The sequence below is a fragment of the Psammomys obesus genome, unplaced genomic scaffold, assembly GCF_907164565.1.
Source record: "Psammomys obesus unplaced genomic scaffold, mPsaObe1.curated_primary_1811, whole genome shotgun sequence".
Classification (NCBI taxonomy): Eukaryota; Metazoa; Chordata; class Mammalia; order Rodentia; family Muridae; genus Psammomys; species Psammomys obesus.
The window spans coordinates 3958787-3986364 of NW_026592403.1; positions in this window are offsets into that span (position 1 = coordinate 3958787).

The following is a 27578-nucleotide window of genomic DNA, read 5'->3' on the forward strand; positions in this document are numbered from 1 at the left end:
GCAGGATCCATTTTTCTGCGGCATCTGAGAAATAAACCTCCCCATCAACAATTAACAGCATCTCAAGGTAAAAGTACAGAAAAATACTTTCCAAGACAATGGACACAAGTAAGCTTTTTTTAGCTATTTTACTATTGGACAAAATAGACTTAAAGATAAAACTAATGAGAAGATATGGGGAAGGAGAGACACGACATGTTCATCAATGGAAAAAAAAATCACCAAGAGGACATTGAAATTTTTACATCTATGTCAAAACACAATGACATCCAAATGCATGAAAAGAAACTGCAGCTTAAATCCCATATTGACCCTCACACACTGACAGTGAGACACTGAAATACTCCCATTTGGCCAAAAGACAGGTCATTCAGGCAAAAACTAAACAGAGTATTGCTGGAGTTAACTGATACCACAAACCAAATAGTTTTTGTTTTGTTTTATTTTGTTGTATTGTATTATTATTCCTTAGAAGACTGTTTATTTTCTAATGAGAAAAATAAGGGGCGTGGGTCCAGGTGGCAGAGGAAGGGGAAGAAACTGGGAGAAGTAAAGGAAGGGAAAACCATAAGCAGGATATATTATGTGAAGGGAAAAAGCTATTTCAATAAAGAAGGAAAACAAAAGCTTCCACTAGATTGATATCAACATGCCAGGCCAAATCTCTACATGATTTACCTATGGAGGACCAAGCACATTAAAAATCACATAGAAGGGAACATGTTAGCCTAAATGAAGGGACTGAGAAAATAAGAACTGAGGATATCTTAGCAACAAAGGAGCCAGAGATTGTGAGAACTGTAAATACAAAGTCCCTAAGGCCAGTGTGTTGGCAGGCAGTGAAAAATTAAGGTGAAACACAAAACAGAATGGCTACTGGGAATGCTAAAAATAGATCTAGAAGGTTCAGAGAACTTGGACAGTTGTAACCATAAGCACATTGCTACATAAGCTTCTACAACACTGCCTCTGAGGAAGCTTGATACAGTTTGATGGACAAGCACCTATTTGCTAAACATTAAAATGTACTTTCCTGTTGGTGCAGGACCAGGACCTTGCAGCTTTCTGTCATTGCTTTGACCTCTTTCATGGCAGTAAGTAATCATGTTGCATAGAGCTAGGCAGAAAGGAACAAAGTTATTATGTCAAAGCTGATCTGTTGCTTAAAAAATTAAAACCAATTATTATTGCAACTCATGTTCCTGAAATAAACCTTGGTAGACTATTACCCTAAAGAAATTTCTAAAATATAGCTGCATATTGGCAATAATGTTGCTGGAGTGAGCAGAGTGACATTTGAGGACACTTGAGGGACAGTTACCTTTAAATCAGACACTTCCATCTGGCCAAGTTCCACTGAGCTGATAGATAACTTCTTACATGAATCAATTCAATGTCATAACTCAGATAATACAATATAAACTGCCTGTGAGGTTCTTCAGGATTTACAAATTCCACACAGCTTTACCCTACCTTACTCTATGATAAATATGCCATCTGTCCTGACTATATAACTACTCATAACAGAACTCATAAACGTTGACACAAGAGAGAACTTTTAGCTGTATTTTCATATCTAGTTCATGCATTCAGTGAACACAATGATGCATCTATACATTTCTTTTTATCTCCTACATGGACAGGCATGAGCATGTTGAGAGAGTAGATATAAAATGGTTCTTGGTTGATGGATAGACAGAGGTAGAAAATATATAAACATGTATCAGTTAGACATAGTGAACCGTCTTTCTTTGCTGATAATTTATAAGTATGCGTGGGCTCTGATTTCTTATACAGTGTTACTGACACCAAGAGTTTTCCTCATTAGGAATGGATTTCATTAATAGTGCTCAGATGATCTTGGTGAGAAGCCACAAAGACCACAGAAGTGGTTCTTTTCCACCCAAAAGTCTTGAGCTCCCTATCTCGATAATGGCATCCCTAGATAAATCTGATGAGTCATATTTGGTATTGAAAATTATAAAATAACAAACTGTATAGTTATTTTTAGTTCATTCACTTTTGATTGTGTAGTGTGAATTTCTCGCAACATTTAACTCTGAAAATTGAGTGGTAGAATAAACAAATTTTACCAACATCATTTGGAGCTTGTGCAGCGAAGGTAAACCGATGGAGGAATTTCCTATAGTTTTCAACAAAAAAATCCAGAAAGACATATAACTTTAGGATAAATGTTAAAAGCCAACATGAATGCTAAGACTCATTTGCATAATTTATTTAGTATTTAACCAACTAATTGTTCAGAAACGGTATATATTCACCCAAAGGGAAACAGATGTGGAAAAGAGAGAGAGAGAATTCTGAGGCTCAAAATGCTTATTACACATGATAAATGCTCCAATGAGTTTACAAACGTAGACTATGTTCATTATAAATATATTAAGACAATTGTAAAATTAGCGTTTTCTCACAAAACTCAAATAAGAAATAGACTGAGATGTTCAAAACCTAACATCTTAATAAGTTGGAGGTGAGCTGACGGCTCTTTTCCTTCTAGCTCTCTAATTTCACAGGCAACCCATGCCTCCCTCACAACTACAACCAGAATGCTAATGATCCATCAAACCCTTAGGTTTGTAAACTCCCCATGGAGACAAAAACCCAGTGTATAACAAAAGCCTTATAAGTCTGCCCTCTGTTACAGAGATTACCAAACACACCAAGTAGATTTGAATTCATGTTTATATCTTTTGCCATGTCTGTAAGTGAGCATGTGCATGTTTGAATGTGAGTGCTATTCTGTAAGTATATATGCTTATAACTAGACATGTTTTTAAGTTTTCAGTATGAAAAATCTAACAGTTTTCTTTTTTCTTGTGAAAACCACTAGAATTAGATGATGCAAGCTAGGAAGAGAATTCAGCTCACAATATACTAGGTTTGCAAGATTGATGGTCTGAGTTGAAGCCTTGGAACACATGTACAAAAGTCAAGTATTGTGGCATATGCTTGTAATCCCAGCACCAATGAGACAGAGATAAGTGGAACTCTCTGGGACTTGCTGACTAGCAACAATAGACTCTGGTGTGAGTTCCAGGACAGTGAGAGATGCTGTTGCAAACAAAAATTAAAATTTGGACAGTGTCTGAAAAATGATGCATGAGGTTGGTCTCCACCTCTCATCTGTAAGTAATCCATGCGCACACGTACACACACAAACACACACACACACATACATGCCCATATATTTAGACATACTCATGCACCTATACACATGTGCAAAAACATGCACCGATAAATGTATCTGCATACATGTATAAACCTGAGTGGACATGCACACACAAGAAAAATTGCATGATAGCCAGGTAGTCTTAGAATTTTCACTAGATATCTGAAAGTTATTTCCCATTTCAGGTGCTTCTCTGTGCAAGTAGAGAAGGTGCTGAGCATTCTGTTTCCGAACACTGTTTATTTTCTCATTCATCTGCAGCCTGGAAGTACTAAAAGGATCATGGATAAGCTTGTGGAAATATTTAGTTATTTGAAATAATTCTGCTTCATTTTTCCAATCTTTTCCGATATTAATGGAATTGAGTTGATTCTACAATCACACCATTCCCAACACATCTAATCATATCTGATCTAAAAATATAAGTAGGGTCATGCCTGGCTTAGCACTTGGGTAGGAAGAGAATGAGCTTGCCTTTCCTGACTATTCCATGAGCTCAGAGGCACTGAAGGCAGGCTTCAAAGCCAACAATATGTTGTATGGGAATACTTTGCCAATTCACAGGGCCAATGATTGAATCAGAGCTAGAAAATGTAGAAGGCACATGGAAAAATAAATGTCTACTCTCATTCTGTAAATGGATCTGTAGTGCATTAAATGAACCACAGAAATGACGCATATTTGTATCTTAGCACAAACAGCATGAGCAGGAATGGATTAGAGCTAATGATGGAGAATGGCTGAACTCATTCCCCTCCCCCTCATGTCACATGCTTAACTACATATGCAAATATAGTTAGGAAGTAATTTTAGAGTTGGGGTTAATCTACTTCCTGGTAAGAGAAACTAATTTTAAGTTCTGCTCCTTTATCTGTGATGCACTAAAGAAACAAGTCACCACATGGACCTAGCATTATGGGTTCATATATTTTAAACAGTTCTCTGGGTAGTTAAAAAATGATCCGCTTCTTTCCCTTTTCTCAGGTGTAGTCCTCACTTGCAGAGAAAGCTCAGAATGTCAAGACAGAATGAGAGACTGGCTAGAACAGGAAAGATTTAGTCATTCTTCGTCTGCAAGCAGGATTTACTGGACACTTTAGCCTAATTCACGTTACCTTGGAATAAGGTACCCAAGGTAGGTTGTTGTTTTTCAGGTCCTTTAGAAGCTATGCAACTGTGGTGCTATTAAATTAAACTCCCCTCCCCAGGCACTTAAAATATAGGGAACCAGCTCACAAATATTTCTCTGATTCTGTTGGCTCTTAACAGAAATAAAATTTGTTCATGTAATTTTCTGGAAGAAACTTTCTGTCTCAGGTAAGTGGATAGTTAGTTTACACAAAACCTACTTCACTACTTCTATAGCATACATACAGTAATATGTGTGTTATATAGACTAATATATAAAAGCTTAGACGAGTCAGACATGAAAAAACTTAAGCTTGACACAAATGCATAATTAGTAGAAATAAATGTTGCTTTTAAAAAAACGTCTTATATTCCTGAAAGATTTCTTTGTTTGTTGGGGTCACTTTCACAATTTGACTGATGGAAGTTAAGTAACTTTTTCATCTGTAAAATTATTGTTCATAATGTTAAGATCCATCCAGCAGGTAATTAAAGCAGATCCAGAGATTCAAGCCAAACTTTGGACAGAGCATAGGGAGTCTTTTGGAAGAAGGGGGGTATAGAAGGGCCCAGAGGAGACAGTCGGTCCACAAGGAGACCAAAAAAAAAAAAAAAAAAAAAAAAGCCAGGCCCAGAGATGTCTGTAGAGACTGATGCATCAACCAAAGCCCATGCATGAAGAGGACCTAGACCCCCTGCTCAGATGTAATCCTTAGACAGCTCAGTCTCCATGTGAGTTCTTAGTAAGGGGAGAGAGACAGTCTCTGACATGAACTTGGCTGCCTGCTCCTTGATCACTTCTTTCTGGTGGGGCAACTTCTCAGCCCACAGAGGAAGAGGATCCAGGCAGTCCTGATTGGACCTGATAGACTAGAGTCAGACAGAAGGGGAGGAGGGCTTCCTCAAGTGAATAAATTGTAAATAATAATGGAAAAAAAAGAGAGTATTTTTTATGAATTTATTTTTTATAATTTATTCACTTCATATCCCAATTGTAGCCCCCTCCCTTGTCTCTTCACAGTCCTAGCCTCCCTCTTTCTTCCTCCTTTTCCGCTCCCCTAGTCCCCAGGAACGGGAAACCCTCCTCCCCTACCATCTGACTCCAGCCTAGCAAGTCTCATCAGGACTGCCTGTATATTGCTCCTCCTTAGCCTGGGAAGGCTGGCCCGCCAGGGTAAAGTAATCAAAGAAACGGCAGCACAGTCCATGTCAGAGACAACACCTGCTCCACTTAAGATAGAGTGCTTTTTTTAGATTTAATTTAATTTTATTAATTACACTTTATTCACTTTGTATCCCCCCATAAGCTCCTCCCACCTCCCCTCCCGATCCCACCCTCCTTCCCCCTTCTTCATGCATCCCCTTCCCCAAGTCCACTGGTAGAGGAGGTCCTCCTTTCATTCCTTCTGATCTTAGTCTATCAGGAATGGCTGCATTGTCATCTTCTGTGGCCTGGTAAGGCTACTCTCCCCTCAGGGGGAGGTGATCAAAGAGCAGGCCAATCAGATTATGTCAGAGGCAGTCCCTCTTCCCATTACTATGTAACCCACTTGGACACTAAACTGCCATGGGCTACATCTGTGCAGGGGTTCTAGGTTACCTCCATGAATAGCCCTTGGTTGGAGTATGAGTCTCTGGAAAGTTCTCTGTGTTCAAATTATCTTGTTCTGTTGCTCTGCTTGTGGAGTTCCTGTCCTCTCCAGATATTACTATTTCCCACTTCTTACATAAGATTCCATGCACTCTGCCCAACAGTTGGCCATAAGTCTCATTGTCTGCTTTGATAGTCTGCAGGGCAGAGCCTTTCAGAGGCCCTCTGTGGCAGGTTCCTAGGTTGTTTCCTGTTTTCTTCTTCTTCTGATGTCCATCCTCTTTCCCTTTTGGGATGGGGATTGAGCTTTTAGTCCGGGTCCTCTCTCTTGATTAGTTTCTTTAGATGTACAGATTTTAGTAGGTTTATCCTATGTTATATGTCTATATGAGTGAGTATATACCATGTGTGTCTTTCCGCTTCTGGGACAGCTCACCCAGGATGATCCTTTCCAGGTCCCAACAAACCAAGTAATCCAATTAAAAAATGGGGAACAGAGCTAAACAGAGAACTCTCTGTAGAGGAATATCGAATGGCAGAGAAGCACTTAAAGAAATGCTCAACTTCATTAGCCATCACAGAGATGCAAATCAAAACAACCCTGAGATTTCACCTTACACACATCAGAATGGCCAAGATGAAAAACTCAAGCGACAACAAATGCTGGAGAGGTTGTGGAGAAACGGGAACCCTCCTCCACTGCTGGTGGGAATGTAAACTGGTACAACCACTCTGGAAATCATTCAGGCGCTTTCTCAGACAACTAGGAATAGCGCTTCCTCAAGATCCAGCCATACCACCCCTAGGCATATATCCAAAAGAGGCTCAAGTACACAATAAGGACATTTGCTCAACCATGTTTGTAGCAGCTTTATTTGTAATAGCCAGAAGCTGGAAACAGCCCAGATGCCCCTCAACTGAAGAATGGATGCAGAAATTGTGGTACATCTACACAATGGAGTATTAGTCTGCAATGAAAGATAGCGTAGTTTAAGAGGAATTTTGCCTCTAAAATTTCCATTTCATTTTATTTGGCATTCTGTTTGCTTTATACTTCTGATGGAAGATTAACCCACCCAACTTCCTTTTGAAAACCTCCTTTCTCTATTCCTAGAGCACCCCAATGTCAAATTGGTAAACATGATGTATACAGGTGATAAAGATTTTCATATGATTCCCTGCACTCTGCCGAGGGTTTGGTTATGAGTCTTAGTGTCTGCTTTGAAACACTGCTAGGTAGAGTCTTTCAGATGCCTTTTGTGGTAGACTCCTGTCATACGTAACCAAGTAGTTTTCCAAAGTAAGGGGAACACGGACTATTTCTAATAGGATCTCAAGGGCAGGCTGTTTGACACCCCCCCCCCAGGGGAGGAGCAGTCTGTTAGGCCACAGAGGAGGACTTTGCAGCCAGCCCTGAAGATACCTGATAAAACAGGGTCAGATGAAAGGGGAGGAGGTCCTCCCCTATCAGTGGACTTGGAAAGGGGCAGGGAGGAGACCAGGGAGGGAGTGTGGGGTTGGGGAGGGAATGAGGGAGCAGGATACAGCTGGGACACAGAGTTAACAAAATGTAACTAAAAAGAAAAAGAAAAGAAAAAAAAAAAGATTTTCTTCCTTGGTCCGAAAGTGAGAGTATGGCTTCACAGAAGCAGTATACTTAAAATTTAATATAGACACTATAAAGAAGAAAATGAGAGTCCTAATGGGTGAGTCCCAAGGTTTGGGTGGCACATTGTTATTGGAGGATATATCTGTTATAAGGTAAAGAAGAGTCTGTGGGAAAATGGGCAGGAGGATTTCTGTGATTTTCATGGGTACAGAATGAACCCAATCTCAAAAACCCAAAACTACAACAGAGAGCAGAAAGATAAAGCTAGTCAGGATGCTGAGCAAGATTTTCTTGTTGGTGATGCCTAAGTCTGGACCCGGTGAGCTTGGGAACACTTGATCTAAGACCCTTGGTAATTTAGTAATTTGAGCCAATACAGGTCTTTCTTTAATATTCTCTCTCTCTCTCTCTCTCTCTCTCTCTCTCTCTCTCTGTGTGTGTGTGTGTGTGTGTTTGTGTGTATGTTTGTTCAAGCTTGAGCTTGTTTTGTTTGGTTAACACTGTTACAGATTTGAAATATAAAAAGGCAGGAAAGGGCAGGAGGAGGGTTCATGCTCCTTCTCAATTTCCATTACTATAAAAGGAAAAAGAAACTGTGACTTTTGTAATGTCTGTAAGTTCAGCATAAATGTGTCTGCTGATTTTGATATTCACATTGGAGAAGTTGACCTAGAAGTTAGTACTGTCTGTGTTATGCATCAGGGCCATGGAATTAAGGCAAAGAAAGTCATAAAGGAAATAAATGAATGGAAATTCCAGGAGTCAATATTTATTTGTTGTGGTGACTAAAAAGAAGAATATTTGTTGACTCAAGTAGTGTGACATATCCAAGAAAATAACTTTTGCACAGCTAAATAACTCAACTTGCCCTGTCTATATACAACCCCTTGGATGCTACCAATCTATCATAAAAAAATGTCCTTCCATCAAAAGGAAGATTGATATTTTGAATTCTTCTCCATTTTCTAGTATTGGAATGGAAGTGGAAAATAAAATACAAACGTACATATTTAAAATTCATTTGAACATATTGTCACCTATGAATTTCCATGATTTGTTCATTACTAGGCTGTGTTTAAAGGAGTAGAATGCAGTCTGCTTAGGAAATAAAATTTTGAGATACTGAACAAAGAAAAATGAATAAATAAAGTTTCATTGTTCTAAGAAAAAGTGAACCTCTTCTTTATCGTAGGAGCAATTTGAATATATAATTTGTACATTTCTTTTCCTTTCTCACTAAACTTCTGAGTATGTTTCAAAGCTTTAGCAAATTGTGTAGGTCTGAGATATAAAGAAATGTGATGAGATTATATGTAGAATAATTATCAAGAATGGATTCTTTCTCTAAGTATGCCATTGTCTGATATTTTTTGGTTCAATTCAATATGACTGTGGGTTATTCTCTTTTCACAAACTAAATCTGTTTTCTAGACCTAACCCATATCAGGTTAATTATCTTTAAAATACATTAATGTAACTGAAAATTTAATATAACAATAAAAGGAACATGATGAAATATGTATGAAATTACTTGTGATTTTATTTATAGAAGATGGTATGTGACAGAAATCAAACACATACATGTGTACATGCATGGACATATGCATATACTTATATTCAAACATAAGCACTTGCATATATGTGAAGGTTTACTGGATCCTTTATTTATATTGTATAGCTTAATATGTCTTAATATTTGCCTCACATTTTGGTTGACAGAAACTTCTCAATATAAAATAGAATTCTAAAAATAAAATTGGTGCACCAGGGATTCAGCACATTTGGTAGAATGTTTACCTAGAATGAAGGAATCTATGGGTTTGATCTTCTACATACAGCACATAAACAAGGCTGGTGGCACACGCCTATAATCCTGGCATGTGAGAGGTAGATGAAGAGTTAGCAGAGGCTCATAGCCAGGAATGGTAGCATATTCCTTTAATCCCAGCACTTGAGAGGCAGAGACAGGCATATCTCCTTGGGTTTGAGGCCAGCCTAGTCTACATAGGGGGTTCCAGGACAGCTTGAGCTACATGATGAGAATCTATGTCAAAAACAAACAAACAAACAAACAAACCAAAACAAAATATCCAGCTCTAAAGAAAAATAAAATGACAAAAATTTCAAAAAAATTGATGAACTTAAAACATTTAACATTAAACAAGGTCACACAATCTCTGAAAAATAACTCATGTTCTCCCTCATATGAAGATCCCAGTCAAATACATATTTACATGTATGTATTATATATCTGTATAAATGTAAAATGTACATATAATGTATATTTAAGATGGAAAAGGAAAAAAGAAAGGGTAAATATTAGGCAACAAGAATGGACTGAATACAGATAATGAACATTTCAATTATGAAAGAGAATATAAAAATTTTCTAGTATTGACTTTGTCATGATTTGTCAAACACTTGTGTTGAATACATCATAAAAATATATTGGGTAGTAGAATTGTAAAATCCAATGTGAAGCTCCATAGTTTCAGGACAACTCTGCTACCTGTATAGAAGTTTACTGAGATGTATAAACTTTGGTCTGGTTAATTTTGGTGTGTGATGTTAGTCATTTGCAAGGTCTTTATAATAAAGTTTTCTTTTAATATTAAAAGTTTAAGGTCAATCCAGGGCTATATAGCAAGTTTAAGACTAATGTTAGCTACACGAAATTTATCTCTAAAGTAAATAAAATTAAAGTAAAACTAAAATGGGCAAGGAATCCATCATTTTATACTCTTAAAACATGACCTAAGTTCAGTTTAGAAAATATAGGAACTTGTGATTTGAGAACAGAAACAATGGAAACCAAAATATTTTGAAACTATCAACGCAGAGAATGAAACTATGTGGATCCTTGGAAGTTGGTCTGATGCTTGTTACTGGCCCTTAAGATCTGGTTACATGTTGTTATTAATATTTATTATTGATTTATCTTTTAGTTTTTTAGTTAAACAATGGTTATTCCTAAAACAGCTGTATACCTAAATCATCACAAAGAGACTAGGATTTATTTAATTAACCTACAACACAATGGTAGGCAATAGTTACTCCATCCTAAACCTCCAAGCCCACAGTTTCCTCCTATTTTCCACATTACACTTGCTTTTAGTCATATCTTAGGTCTCATTTATCTCTCCTCATAGTTCTAAGTCCTCTCCTCCTATCTCTGCTCTCTGAGTTCTCCCACTTGCTTGCTTCTCCTCACCTCCAGATCAAGATGCCTCACCCTATTCTCTCCATTGTCCAGCATTGTAGCTGGTTGTTTTATTGACAGTACAGAGACCAAATGGTGGCATGTTTACACAAACTTGAGACAGGTGATGCTTAGAATAAACATCACAAAGCAATGTGCAATGTCCGAACTGAAACCAGAAAATGGGGTAGAGAAATCAGCATTTGAATGAACAAGGGTGAATTGTATATGTTCCACAAGAACATTATACTAACAGTTACACCTATCTTTGTTTTATAAACCTTCCTAAGACTTATCTGTTTGGTTGATTAAACAGCCTATACCCAGGCAGAGCAGAATGGCATAGTCCTGGCTAAGGATCCTAGGCTTTTGGGAGAAGGAAGAGAGAGAGAAGGATGGAAATAGATAGACAAGAAGAGAGGAAGAAGAGGACGCTAAAAATGAGTTAGCCTGGAAAGAAACCATGTGGGGCCAAGAGGAAGGACTCCAAAAATGTCGTGAAAGGCCAGATGAAGAATAATTGCAAATATTTATAATATTATGGATGGAAGATTAAGATGGTTAAGGAGGATGGCATTGGATGGGGGCTGAGAGATGGATGGTGAGGATGTTCAGACAGTGTAGAAAGGAATATTTGCCCTGCCCACGGTAAATAAGGCAATTATAAAATCTAACAGCTGTCTGTGTCTTATTTGTGATAGTGTGTTAGATAATACCGACGTGATAATTATAGGGCTAATAATAAATAATATATAGCCCAACACTTATAATTTAGCATTTACTACAACGGCAGGTAAATATTTTAGAGCCAAAACTGTCAAACGGGATGTGTGCTGTGGAGGCCAAGTCTTAAGTTAGCATCGCAGAAGTTCTGAGAACCAAGGGAAGTCTAAAATGATTCTCACCATGGAAAAGACACATTGCCCTGGTAAACCTTCGGTACACCTGGACAAGACTGGCAGCCTTTCAAAAGCTGCATGCAGAAGAGAGCCCTGCAAATTGCCATGTACAATCCTAAGCCAGATGGTCTGTGTTGAGAAACTTCCAGGGCTCTCAGGCATAATAATGGAGGCATTGTGAAGCACTTGTTCAGTTACCCAACTTATTATGGGAACAAGAAGAAGTTTGCTGCTTCTTTCCAAGTTCAGAAGCAATGTATTGTAAAAATCCGCTATTGTTTTCTGAGGTGTTATGTCTTCGCCCCCAGTATGACTTGCTACATTAGGTCACACACTCTGATCCAAACACATGATTGTTTAGATTTGGTAGTTAAGTCAACTTCACTTTATAAGATATAGAATTTATTGAAATTACAGGAGTGTTGGAGACTTTACAATCTATGTAAATAGCTTTACAGTTTCTGAATAAAGGCACACTCATTAAATTAGAACAAAACAATACCCTGTACTATAATACATCCCTGCTTAGATTGACATATTTAAAAATATTCAGGTATCATACAAAATAAACATTTCCAAATGCATTTCATATTTAACAAATGGTTTTTGACTATGTTGACAAAGAAAATTCCTTGGGTTAGTTATGGTAAATAGAGTTTATTTAAGCAAAGAAATAAAACAAAACAAAGAAAAATTAAATCAGAAGTGTTTCACATACTAGCATGCCTCTACAACCAGAAAGAATTGTGAGAATTCCAGTTAACAAGACTGGGAACAAAGATCAGTTGGGAGAGTATCCGCCCCAAATGGTAATTGCAGCATCACACAGAGCAGACATGTTGGCACACTCCTGTAGTCCCAGCCCTCTGAAACAGAAGTTCAAGGCCATCCTCTCAGATATATACTGAGTTTGAGGCCAGCTTAGAATATATGAGATTTACCTCAACACAAAACAACACCCCAACCAGCAAAATCATCAGGCAGCATCAAAAAAAGCATAAACATAATACATAAAAATAACAACAAAAACAATATGTAATAATTTAGTAAATCAACTATTCAGTTATTCACAACTTAGTTAATTGGATACAGGATCCCTTATAACCAACACAAATTCAGTTGTTGTGACTATTCTATAATTCATTTGATCTTCAGAGCCCAATGGAAATCAATGACCTCATATAATTTTACTTCACAGTTACTTAAGTTAAGAGTACTAAGAACAAATGGAAAAGCTATGTAAACTACTAAAATTTTACCCCAAGTGAAAAAAAGGAAAACAAACAATAAATGTAAACATACTATAGTAAAGGATAGGAGCTCTACAAGGACCAAATATATCCGGGCACAGGGTCTTTTCTGAGACTGACACTCAACCAAGGACCATCTATGGATATAACCTAGAACTTCTGCTCGGATGTGGCCCGTGGTAGCTCAGTAACCAAGTAGTTTTCCAAACTAAGGGGAACAATGACTATTTCTAACAGGAACTCAATGGCAGGCTCTTTGACCTCCACCCCCCCAGGGGAGGAGCAGTCCTGTTAGGCCACAGAGGAGGACTTTGCAGCCAGCCCTGAAGATACCTGATAAAACAGAGTCAAATGAAAGGGGAGGAGGTCCTCCCCTATCAGTGGACTTGGAAAGGGGCAGGGAGGAGACCAGGGAGGAAGTTGGGGAGGGGGAGGGAATGAGGGAGCGGGATACATCTGGGACACAGAGTTAACAAATTGTAACTAAAAAGAAAAATACAAATTAAAAAAAAAAAAGAAAAGAAAATAATCGTAACCTCAGGAATCTTAGCAAGTGATACGTATGTGTAGGAGCTGGCTGTAGACAAAGATTGCAACTGCTTCCATGGTAAATAGTTAATCCATGAAGGATTCGCCAAGGATGGGTTTTCTGAACAGGCTACCCCAGAATTGGTGACAGACCTTATACCACAATAGACAAATGAAAAAGTACTTTTTAACAACCAAGCGGGTGTCCACAGATGTACCACGCAGGTTGAGTCTTGAATGCTTGGTCTTTGAGGGTGTATTTTATTGTATCTCATATCCATGTGGAATCCTTCAGACATCAATACTACCCTAATTTCTTCTTTAACACTTACGGCTTTCCTCGCAAAGCACCAGGTAAGAAACTAAACCACAGAAGAAAAAAGTAAAAACTGTCTTCAAGGCTATGCAATTGTATTTATTTTGACTGGAGAAATATTTGAGGATGAATATTAGGGTATGGCATGTAATGTCTTCCATGTCTATGTCTATCTTAAATGGGCACTAAAAGAAGTGTTCATTGTTATTTGTCATTCTTTGTTATTTACTGTTTCACATTTTTACACAATGTTATTTAGTCAAAGTCCCCCATTGTCCTATCCATATCACCTTTCCCCTCCCAAAAAATCTCTTCTTATTCTCAAATCTACTTCATGTTTTCATCTTTGTATGTGTTCAAATACATTTAAATGAGATAGCCTGCATGATAATGGATTTGGGGCTAATTGTCTGAGCTTCAGCAATGTTCCAGTAGCTACTGAGACATACTTCTTATCTCTTATAGCCTTTTCATTATCTGTAGTATCTCTGGAGAAAATGCGGACTTACGAGGCTCTATGCCTTTTTTAATAAAATACTGATATTTTATAAAACTATTTTTTTATAAAATTCTGTACAGTTAGCCACTGTTACTGTGAGTACATATAAAACATGCCATGCCACCTTCTTGTCTTCAACATTCTTTACATTGTCTTCTGTGATATCTTCCCTGACCTTCAAAAGGATATGCCTTAATTAAAGATGGATAATCAACAAGTCACATACATGACACATTGAAATAAGTCTCTTCATTGATCATCACTCAGTGTAAACAGACTATCCTTAGACCATGGCTAGTTGGGATTATAGTTTAAAGCGTTTGCAGCTGGGTCAGATTACTGTTGACTTCTCTCCCATGACACCTTACACGATGCCTTCAGGTGCTATGAAAGCTTACTATCCAGGAAGAAACTTCAGGCAACCAAGAAAAATAGCAAGAGCCCGTGTTGTTTTAAGAGCTATTGGTCTTTCATACTTAGCAGCTTATATAGGAAGTTATTTCTCACATGGCAATAAAATTTTTGTTTAAATAACCCACAACATGCATAATATCTCCCTTAAACTCTTTCTCATAAAATAGTATCACTCGTTTCCATGTCCCTTTTTATATACTTCATTATACTTAATCCCACGAAGCCAGCTTCTCCATCCCTTCTAAACCTTTCAACCCCCAGTATTTATACATATATCTGCCTTTAGATCACCTATGTCTACTATCTCCCCTTAATGCAACTACCTCCAAAGACTCCTTTGTAACTTTCCAGCATACACACACACACAAACACAAACATATATGCAACTACCTCCAATGACTCTTTTACTCTTTTATAACTTTTCAACATATATGTGTATATATATATATATATATATATATATACTCTTAGTTAAAAAGATAAATATAAAACTTTGAAACTAAATTCCATATATTAGAGATATGTTTTGTCTTTCTTAGTCTGGGTTTTCTCAGTCAAATATTTTCCAGTTATACCCAATTACCCGAAGTAAGTCTATTTCTCTTTAGAATCAAATTTCATTGTATGTATGTATCATGTTAAATAGTTTATTACCTATAGGTTGATAAATATCTAAGATGATGCTGTGTCTTTGTAGTTGTTAAGAAAGCAACATAGAACATGGATGAGAAAGTATCTCTGTAGTAGAATACAGAGGCTGAATAGTTGAGTCATATTGTAATACTTTTTGAGATGTGTCCACACTGATTTCTATAGTAGCTGCCCAACTTTGCATGCCCACCAACAGTAATAATTATTCCTATTTCCTCACATGTTGGCCATGTTTGTTATCGTTTGATTTCTTGATGCTAGCTATTTTAACTGGCAATAGGGATTCTCAAAATGATTTTAATTTCTATTTCCTCAATTGATGAATATATCAACAACTTTTAAAATACTTATGGACTTACCGGTAGATAATTGGTTTGTTCTGTTTTAATTAATTTTATACTTCATATCTGTATTTATCCACCCCTCAAAAAGAGAAAAATCAATTCATGGCTTGCTAAAAAGCAGTGTAATTTGTGTATATAATACCCATGTCTTATAATATATAAGGGACTCAAATATCAGTAATTTTCATACATTAATACAACCATAATTAAAATGTTAAGTGTATGCCAGGCTTTATTTAACTCATTAATAAGATAGATTAGTGGAACTGGAAAAGTGGTTCACAATGCAGTTTTAGTAGGTAAATATTTGTAGATACTGTAGAAAGAAAAGTCTGGAGGTTGCCTATCCCAGTTACAAAGGGCAGAGTTACTGAGAAAAACAGCAACATTTATAAATCTATTGAAATGTTGCTTTTGCTGGTCAGTGTAACTTAAAAATCTCCAAAGTTCATAAGTCTACAGTTGGAAAGAAATTGTGGGAGAACAAAATAAAACTGAGATTCCAGGAAGAACTGAACCTACACTTCACCATCAAGGATCTGCACCCCAGCAATACGATGACTGTCAGATCAAGTTACATGTACCTGGCCTGGTCACAAAGAAAGAAAAGCAGCATGTCCAGAAGAATTTGAAGAAATGGAAGTCCAGCGGACCTATGAACAAGAAAGGTAAAGTGGCAGAACACCGAAAGTGAACATTGCTATATGATTCATTCAAGGTCATTGCTACAGACATTGTTTACTTAGTTAGATGTACTAAGCTGGGGCTAAAGAGGTCTGAATTTAGAATTAACATTCTATTTTGCCAATTTTAGATTCTTCATTTACAAATAGGAATTAAGAATAGTAGATGCTCTCTTAGTAGTAGAAACAGGCATAAGCTATATGAATACTACAAACAGAATGTGAAGGTGGGCCAGACAGCTTAGACCTGAAAAATCTCAGACCTGAAAAGTATTAAAGAAGACACAACCAACCCAAGGTTCCAGGTGGAAAGCAGATGGACCAAAGGCAGCATTAAAAATTTAGAAACTGAACAGTGTGAATTGCTAAGCACAAGTATCAACCAAATGCACACTGAAGGGGCTGTCACCAAGGCACACTCAGGGATAGATTAGAAGAGACATTAATTTACCTTCATAGAGACCAAGACCTTGATGGAGTGACTATGTTTCTCCTCAGGGCTAAGTGTCTGTTAAAGCAGCAGCCTCAGTCACTGGATTTGAGTTTCTGAGAAATCATACACTGTCTTCTAAATGAGATCTGCAATCCTCCTGCTTCACGTGCTTAACAGGGGACCTATTACTATACTACAGATTCTACAGTTTAGATAGTCATGTAAAACTGATTTTCATATTGTAGCTATTGTGGAAAAAATCTATCCTGAATTAATCTGTTAATTGACCCAATGTTCCAGTTCATTTCATGAGCACCCAGCAGGCCCCTTTGCAAATACTATGTTTGAATTGGGTTTGGAGAAGTTCCCTTAAAACACACTGGAATTCAAAAATCAATAACTATCATGAGGTGTGAAATTATAACAGCTGTAGCTTTATGCAATTCTGATATTTCATCAATTTATAACTTAATAGATTATATATAAATATGCAAATTTTATACAAGATCAGTCCTGGAACATAGCATTCAAATTTTTGGAGGGATTTATAACTTTTATGAACTACCTCATTTTGTCCTTTTAGGTTGAAGGTCATTCATATATTTGAAAGCATGAATAACAGGAATTTCCAGAACTCTAGATATTGCCATCAAAACAAACTAAGCAAAAGAGAGGACCCTAACTAAAATGTTCAATCCCCATCCTGAAAGGCAAAGAGGATGGACATCAGAAGAAAAAGAAAACAGGAAACAACCACGGAACCTGCCACAGAGGGCCTCTGAAAGCCTCTGCCGTGCAGACTGTCAAAGCAGATGCTGAGCATGATGGCCAACTGACAGGCAGAGTGAATGGAATTTTATGTAAGAGGTGGGAAATAGTAAGAGCTGGAGAGGACAGGAACTCCACAAGGAGAGCAAAAGAACAAGATAATTTGAACACAGGGAACTTCCCAGAGAATCATACCCCAACCAAGGACTATCTGTGGAGAAAACCTAGAACCCAACAATGCAGCCACTTCTGATGAGAACTGATAGACTAAGATCAGAAAGAAGGAGAGGAGGACCTCCCCTATCAGTGGACTTGGGGAGGGGCATGCATGCAGAAAGGGGGGAGGGGAGGAGGGAGGGACTTATGGGGGGATACAAAATGAATAAAGTGTAATTAATAAAAGTTAAATAAAAAATTTTAAAAAAAGAATATGGTAATGAATGAATAAGTTTATATCAGGCATACAGTAACTGTAAATATATATTATATAATGTATAGTAAATATAAATATACAATGTGTTATGTATATAATACTAACATGTATATATAGATTAATTACATATATATTTGTATATTGTATGCAGGATCAAATACAGAAATGATAGCTATAAATGATCTAGATATGAAAATAAATTTAAAAAAATAACCACCAATGCGATAACAAGTTATTAAGTGCTGAAGATAGAATGAGAATGCCATGTCTTTTCTTAATGTAATATTCTCTGTTACTGACATATTGTTGACCTAGAGACTCTTGTAACAGGTATGACTCAGTAAGAGAAAAAGAAAAAATATAGTAAGCAAATTTGTATAACATTAAGTAAAGGAAAGAAAATATCTTTTTACTAAATCATGGGTTTGTATTATTGGTTCTGTTTTTCTTCACTTTTTATTTTTTTTTAATATTAGTTACAGTTTATTAACTTTGTATTCCAAATGTATCCTGCTCCCTCATTCCCTCCCAATCCCACCCTCCCTCCCTCATCTCCTCCCTTCCCCTTTCCAAGTCCACTGATAGGGGAGGACCTCCTCCCTTTTCATCTGACCCTGGTTTATCAGGTACCTTCAGGCCTGACTGCAAAGTCCTCCTCTGCGGCCTAGCAGGGTTGCTCCTTCCTCTGGGGGACAGGGAGGTCAAAGAGTTAACCAATGAGTTCATGTCAGAATAGTCCCTATTCCCCTTAATAGGGAACCCACTTGGCTTCTGAACTACTATGGGCTACATCCGAGTAGAGGTTCTAGGTTATATCCATACATGGTCTTTGGTTGGAGAAACAGTCTCATAAAAGACCCCTGAGCCCAGATACATTTGGTCCTTGTGGAGCTCCTGTCCTGTCCAGGTCATATTAACTTCCTTTTGTTTCTTATGATTCCCTGAACTCTGCCAAAGGTTTGGTTATGAGTCTTAGTATCTGATTTGATACACAGCTAGGTAGAATCTTTCAGAAGCCGTCTGTGGTAGGCTCCTGTCCTGTTACTTTTTTTCTCCTACGGGGAAAGAACACCTTTCACAATAGCCACTAATAACATAAAGTACCTTGGGGTGACTCTAACCAAGCAGGTGAAAGACCTGTTTGAGAAAAACTTCAAGTCTCTGAAGAAAGAAATTGAAGAAGATATCAGAAGATGGAAAGATCTCCCATGCGCATGGATCGGCAGGATTAACATAGTGAAAAAGCAATCTACAGATTCAATGTAATCCCCATCAAAATACAAACACAATTCTTTAGAGACCTTGAGAGAAAAATTATCAGCTTCATATGGAGAAACAAAAAAACCAGAATTTGCTTCACTTTTTAAGATAGGGCCTTGTATATCTCAAATGCTCTTGAATCTATTATGTAGTCAGTGACCTCAACCTCTTGATCTTCCCGTGTCCTCTTGCAGAATGCTGCAGTCATAGACATGCAGCACCACTTCTGTATAGTATTGGGGATGGACCCCAGCACTTCAGACAGTCTAGAAAAGCACTCTGAAAACAAAGCTTCATCCTCAACCCTTAATTACAGTTTTTGTTTTCTAGGAAAATTTCAGCAGTGATTATTATATAAATAATCCATGTCTGTGAAAACCAGTCATTCATGCTTTTACTTCTATTTTATCTTTTAAATTAGAGACCAAACTTTGGAGATATTCACTCTGCCCTTGAGCTCCATATGAACACTGTGATCATTCAAGGACTTTCATGTACCCCAACACATTTTCTTCCCTTTGACTTTCCTTATAGACTCCAAAGATGACCAGCAGGCCAGCTGTCCGTGAGCTAGTAAGCTGATGTCAAGGTGACTGAGACATAGATATGTCTGAAAGAAAACCAACCTTATACCAAATATAATCAAGTTTGTTCCCCTTTCTTTAATTAATGGATTATATGCTTGTAGATGATTAGTCATCAGTGATTTCACTAGTCACTGTGAATACACAAAGTGTGAAATATACAATTAGCCACAAATTCAAGAAGTATATTGGTGACAAGGGCAATGTCATTATAAGTGCAATTTATAGCTCGGAATGAGCTTTTAAATATTCTGCATTTTGTCCACTGGTCAGGAGAGAACCATTGAAGAGTTCTGATTTTCAAACTGATGAAAGTTTTATTTTCTTTTAAATATAATTTGACATAATTATCATTATGTGGTTCTCATGGAGGAAATTAATTTATTCACCTGGATATCTTCAAAAATAAAGGCAAAAGAAGACAACTTTTAAAATGGTTGTATACACGAGAAAAATATAACCAAATCATATATTCTAAGATTACATAATAGCTGTATCAGGACCCCTATTCAGGTATTCACCAGGGAGAGTTTGATCAATAAGAATGTAGAGCAATATCCCATCCTAATTGGAAATTTGAATAAGGAATCACATCATAGATACCGAAACACCTCCCTTGTTGATAACTTGTCCAATGGATCATTTCTAATGATCTCTGGAGTCAACTCCATCATGTGTTAATGGGTTTTATATGAATATTTTATTTCTATATGCAGCTTATTGTCCTTGCTGGCCAGACGCCAGTTGAGCACTCCTCTATCTACCAAAGAGCTGACACATGAGAACTCGGGGATTGGTGAGCGACAGGGAAGGAGAGTTTACTCATCGTGTGATGAATCCAGGCCACTAGGTCAACAAGCAGACCAACTGCTCTTCTGGCTTATGAAATGACCATATATTAGCAGCAACAGAAGAACATTTTGTGAACATATCTTGTCTACGTTTAAGGTTAACATTTCTTTTTTTTTCTTCCTAAAAACAAAACAAAAGCCCCCTAAATTTAAATTTTCTCTTTTTTATTATAATTTTTACTTTTTATATTAATCACAGGTTATTAACTTTTTGTCCTAGGCATAGCCCCCTCCCTTAATCCCTCCCAATCCCACCCTTTTCTCTTATCTCCTCCCTGCCCCTTCCCAAGTCCACTGATAGGGGAGATCCTCCTATCTGACTCTAGTTTATCAGGTATCTTCAGGACTGGCTGCAATGTCCTCCTCTGTGGCCTAACAAGGCTGTTCCTTCATCAGGTGGGGGGGGGTGTCAAAGAGCCAGCCATTCAGTTCATGTTAGAAATAGTCCCTGTTCCTCTTACTAGGGAACCCACTTGGTTACTAAGCTACCATGGGCTACATCTGGGCAGGGGTTCTAGGTTATATCCATACATGGTCTTTGGTTGGAAAAACAATCTCATAGAGGACCCATGTGCCCTGATATATTTGGTCCTTGTGGACCTCCTGTTCTCTCCAGGTCATACTAACTCCCCCTTCTTTCATATAATTCCCTGCACTCTGCCCAAGGTTTGGTTATAAGTCTCAGGATCTGCTTTGACGCACTGCTACACTGCTAGGTAGAGTCTTTCAGAGGCTCTCTGCAGTAGGCTCCTGTCCTGTTCCATGTTTTCTTCCTCTTCTGATGTCTGTTCCTTTGGCTCAGTCTGTAAGGGCACTCGCTGTTCTTTCAGAGAACTAGGGTTCGATTCCTAGTGTCTACATGGCAGCTCACAACCATTTAGAATTCCAATTCGAGGAGACCCAGTGCCCTCTTTCTGGCCTCTATGGATGCTGAGAACGCAGGCAAAACACCATATACACAAATTTAAATTTTCTAATCATTTTCTCTACCTGAATTTCAGGAGTGTTAAGCCTCTTGTTTCAGTCCCACCGACACACCCAAAGGCCATCATAAGTTATAAAGCAGGACTTGCCAAAAGTTCTTTTTCATTTTGATTCCAATTCCAAAATTTAGTGTGTTATTTGTGTTTAATACTACATCTACATTTAGTGCAATCAGCTTTCTGTGCTTTAGAAAGTCAAGTATAACCCACAAAAAGGGGAAACAAAGGAAAAACGCCATTGCTAAGTACCTTTATATTTTTATTTTTGAGATTATAATTTTAGCAGGGCTCAGATCATAGTTATTGCTATCTCCTTGTCCCTGTTAAATTATATCTTGTGATTCAAGTTCAGACAGAGCTTTCACAACTCTTGAGCCACTGAAATAGCTATGATTCTAGTCTCAAGGTGCCATAAGCAGTCTAAAACTTTACAAAAAAGTTTGCACCTCTATCAACTTGAGGAATGCATGTAAATGCTGCCAAGCAGCCTGCAGGGTAGATTAAGAGTGTTTATTTTCGGCATGTCATACCATTTCCTGTGTCTTTGGCCATTAACCATGGATGAAGACAATTAAGTAGTAAAAACCTTAGAAAGATTGTTGTGTTGCCTCAAGGGAAATATGACAAAGGGACCTAAGTGACTAAGTAACAATTTGATAGCAACCAATGATAAACTGAACTCATTTTTGTTAGAGAAAAATGAAATGATGAGTAAATTTTGAAGCAACAAAAGAACTTTGTTAGATCTACTGGATATAGTATACAATCAGAAATATTTAATTTTGACTGTGATTGTATATTTTTCTAAGATATTTGGTTTATGGATATTACCTTTCTTTTCCATATTAAATGTAGATTATTTTTAAATACACTATAATCTTTATTATCTTTATAACAGACACAAACTATAGATGTCATGATGCCATGTTTTATTCAAAACTATGTCAAGTGATTTAAAAATATGTAAAAGGCTTAAACAAAGTAAAATTGGCCTGTAACTGATATTGTTGAAAATATGTTGCAGAGTTCCAATTATCATAGCCCTTCATATACCTTCACAATTATTTTCAACAATTTTTTAAAATTAATTAAGCATTGTTTGGGGAAATTTTAGTGCTGGTTAGATGAGTCTTATAAACTTAAAACATACATGAGAATTGAAAAAACTGGCCATGATATCTAGAGAGTCAATCTCATATTATAGGGTTTGTTTATTTGTTTGCCATGTCTAGAAAATGAGCTTATTTATTTAAAATTTTCTAAAATTATTGACAATAATTTTCTTTTTCATGTGTCCCTACTTTCTTGTCTACACTATTATTTTTCTGTTTCCCTTTGTTCTCACATTGTATTTAGAATATTTGTAATTTTTAATTGTTTTTATTTCCAAGGCCATCTCAGGAGCCTATTCTGTCATTTAACTCGAAAAAGAAAGAATCCCCAATCTATTCTGCTTTAAAATTTACTTATGCAACAATGCTAATAGGGTAAAAAAAATGTTCCAGTAATATTATGTTGAAGAAACACACACATACATATGTATATATGTATATATACATATGTATATGTATATATACATATGTATATGTATATATACATATGTGTGTGTGTATATATATATATATATATATATATATATATATATATATATATATATTACTGTGTTACAGAAAACAAAATTTTCAGATAAGAAAGTGGACAAAGAGGGCACCAGTGTAGTATTGTTGCAAGAAATGTGAAGATCAAGTGAACATGACTTGAGTCAAATTCTGTGCCTGTCATTCCTGGATGTATGAATTTGATTCTACAGTTCAAAATCTCTGAACACTATTTCCTTAAAAGGAAATTAGAAAATGTATCTCTCACTTATAAATTGTCTTAAGGTCTAAATTGAATGTGAAAATGTAAGTAACAGATCTAGCATTGTGCCTGATTGTTAAATATTAATTTATGATTAAATATTAATTCATTTCTATCTTCAAACTATTCCTAATTATATCTAATATAGAACAAGATAGTTATTTAAATATTAATGGTATTAAATGTTGAATTTCCTGGATTCTGGAAGACAAGCTGAATGTCTTCCACCTTCCTTTTTCTTCTTCCCTGGAGAACATCTAGAGGATGCTATTCTCTTTCTAGGGAACATAACAGGCAGTTCCAAAATCCAGAAGCCACAGTTTTCTTAAACGGTCAAACTGTTAAGAGCTGTATAAACAGATGACATGACCATATAATTAAGGGGAGGTTTTTATTGCAAATATGAGAAGGCGAATGGCTAGAGAACTCTGGAAGAGTTCGGAGAAGAGAGAAAAAGAAGTAGATTAAATATGGCCAGCAATTGGTCCTGTCCATGAGAGAAGTGGGGGGGGGAGAGAGTGAGAGAGAGAGAGAGAGAGAGAGAGAAGAGTACATAACTGAAATAGCAGGGTCAGAAGGAGAATGAGTAGCTGTGGGAAGGGAGATTTCAGTGTTGGAAGGAGGTTAAGGTGGGGTAGGAGGTGAGAATAGCATTGGCTTTGAAATGTGTAGCAGGTACTTGTGTTATTGAGGAAATCTGAAGGACCTGCCTGGAGAAATGAGTGTAAGAAAAGTCATTGACTAAAATCCTCCCATAGTGTTTGCTTCAACAGCATGTATAGTTAAAAAGTAGAAAAAACAAAAATAAAACTTACAGTGCATGCATATTCGGAATCGCTCATAGCATTAGCAGTGCAGTTGACAGGATGAACTTTACTTAGCTCATATGTGAAGTAGGACTAGTCATATACATTCTGACTATGTGGATGGGCTTATGAGGCAGCAAATTTGTTTTTCAAACTGACTTCAGTTTGAAATAAATTTCTGCATGGACACAGCATACAATCTTAACACATTGTGGTTACATCCTTATGTACTTAGGCTTCTTAAATGCTTTAAATTCAAACATATAAAAAGACACAAACAAAGAAAATAATTTAAAAACATTCTGAGGGCATTACAATAGAAAGTCAAATCCATCTATTACCTTGAGGAAACCACTGTCTCTGATATAGTAAGCCATGAATAAAATGATTCTCCTTCCTTGAGTTGTAGATTTGCTAAAAGCTCTATAAGCAATGCCCAAAAAGGTTGGGATGACAAGTGAAGACAATTAGTAAGAGAATAACAGTAATCTGATTCAAAACTTGTATTTACTACAATTTGAATAATGGTGAAGTATCTTCAACTTGAAAATTGTGACCTTTGGACCCCAGAATTTGGTAACAATCCTGTGAGTTGATATTTAGTCTGATCATAGAGCTCATAAAAGGTACAATTTTTCTAAATACATTATGGCATCATGATTAAATAAATCATTTTCTTTGTAGACTGGTCAATATTAATTAATGGAATTTGTGCTTTCTTTAGAAAAATAGAAGCAAGGAAAATGGACCTATTTGTAAGAATACAGAATGTTTACAAAATTTCAGATAGCTTTTGTTTGTTATGTCAATTTTATTATTTTCAAGTAACCAGCAAGTGCATTCAAATATTTATTGAATGTAACTTTTAAAAAGTCTTGCTGAGTACCAACCATGGCTGCCTTGTCTCTGCAAGCTAAGAGTTATCACATCTGTCTTCACATTTGAGCAGGGCTTGGTAGGCCTGTAAGGACTCACTTTTGCATCAGGTCTATAGTAATTGTCCCACTATGGTCTCAGCCACAGTGACCTCGAATGGCTGCTCAATGTCACAGCCATCAAGTCCCCAGACAGAAAGCTTGGAAGTGAGTATCTCAATCATCTTTCTCTCCACTGTGCTCTTTCTTCACATTGGGGATAAAATCTTACCTAAAATACAAGGCTGCTTAGAAACATGACTGGCACTCTGCCTCAAACTGACTTGATTAAGTACCTCTACTTGTCACTGTATACTAATTATATTATCTTTCATGCTCTATGGCTATTATCAGGATAGGTCAAACAAAAGCAGATTCACTGAGCCCCAGAGATTATCAAGCAATTTCATGGGGAGGGAATAAGAAGATGACATTATTATGAAGACCTAGGTTAATCTGGAAGGGAGCTTACTGATGTCCTTGGTGCCTGGGTATATTGAGGTATTAGGAAACATTTAATGGGGAAGAGACAAGCAACGGTTGGTGGGATTGGAAGAGGGGTAGGAGCAGTACAAGAGTTAACTTGAGTCTTGCAGAGGTAACCACAGAGACTTTAAAGAACACAGTCAAGAGATGATACAAGTACTAAATGTAATATTTGATAAACTGAAGACTTAAAAAAATGTGTTCATGTATGGGCTGAAATAATAAAGGGAATATCAAAGAACTACTCTTAAAAATGCATTGTCCCCAAGGAGTCAGATTTGATGTACAATGAACAGGGAATGCCAACCACACTGCAGCCAAGTCAGGATAGTTACAGTTTAGTGGCCTCAGGGATTTTACTTATTATAACTGCAGGGATTCTGATTTGGAGTAGATGGCTCCATTTCTGCATTGGGGATCTGCCAGAGGATCTCAGATCCCTTAGAAATAGAACACAGGAGAATGCATCTTTGTCTCTGAACAGAAATTCAAGCTCTTCCTCAAACTACCCACCTCTGCCTAGCAGGACAAACAGGCATTGTCCTCCTCACTCATAAACCCTCATGTCTAACTATCTTCACCAGCAATACCAAACATTCAGCTTTCTTCATATCACCTTGGAAAATAGAAGAAGTGTTGAAATTGCATCTATCCAGCCCCTAAGAATCTTATCTTTTATAGAAGCTGCTTAGAATGTATCTTATATGGTTATAAAGCTAATCCCCAAACTTTAAAAACAATTTTATTACCAGTCTATTCCTGTTTACTAGGGCTTGAAAGTTTAAATATATAATTTGAGTTGACCATGGAGTGACTCAGGATGTATCTACATGGAAGTAAACACTGATACCAAGAGAAGATTAAAGACCAAGTTAAAATTAAAAAGTAAAAATCAATCAATCAATCAATAGTCTGGATGAGTGGTGCATGCCTGTGATTTCAACACTATTCAAGCCCAAGTGTCCTTAATTTGTCTTCAAACTAGATTATGCAATGAGATTCTGTATCACAAAATGAAAAAGAAAAAAAAGTATGAGAAAGAAGAATATGGAGGATGAATGGAGAGTGGGAGGGAGGGAGAAAAGGACAAAGAGATGGAGAGATGGAGAGAAGAAGAGAGGGAAATGAGGAAAGAGGAAGGAAAGGGAAAAAAGAATGTCTCAAGGTGAGACAAATCCCATCAATGTCTTTCATCATTTTTTGGAGTGTTTGTGCTGCTTACATATTGCTATTTAATATTACATTATCTCTGAGTATAGTATTTCATTTTCAGAACAGATGATAAGAAAATCTTTGAATAGAGAGCTAGAAAGTCAAATTCACATTGATAACAGTAAACCAAATTACCACTTGGTAGACAGATAAGCACCACAATGATAATTTAAATATGGTTTGCTGAAATGAAAACTCATATCATTTTTAAGGCTGTCAGCATAATACAAGAAGATAGGATGAAGTAAATATTACTTTTCATGGCACAGTTGAGTAATTTGGAAACAAGAGATGTGAATAAAATATGACCACAATTTTCAACTCCACTAACTTGATGTAAAAGATAGAAATACCAAGAGAACAAATAGAAAGGCTATTTCTTGAAAGTTTCACCACTAATAGGTTCATCACATTCTCAGGAAAAAAGAAAAAAAAGGTACTTAAATTTCAATTCAGCAACACTCAGTTACAAACTTTTGAAGTCAAGGATCTCTTGGCACAAATTGCATCTCTGATTTCACACACTGAGTGACTGGAGAATCTAGAGATATTCTGAAGACAAAGAAGGTGGTGGGATTGCTTACCCTTTAAAGTTAACTGGTCAGATCCAAGCAAGACTTCATGGGACCCAGAAGAACAACATAAACCTGTTAAAAAGCAGTTGGGGAGATGGAAAAATGGCTCACT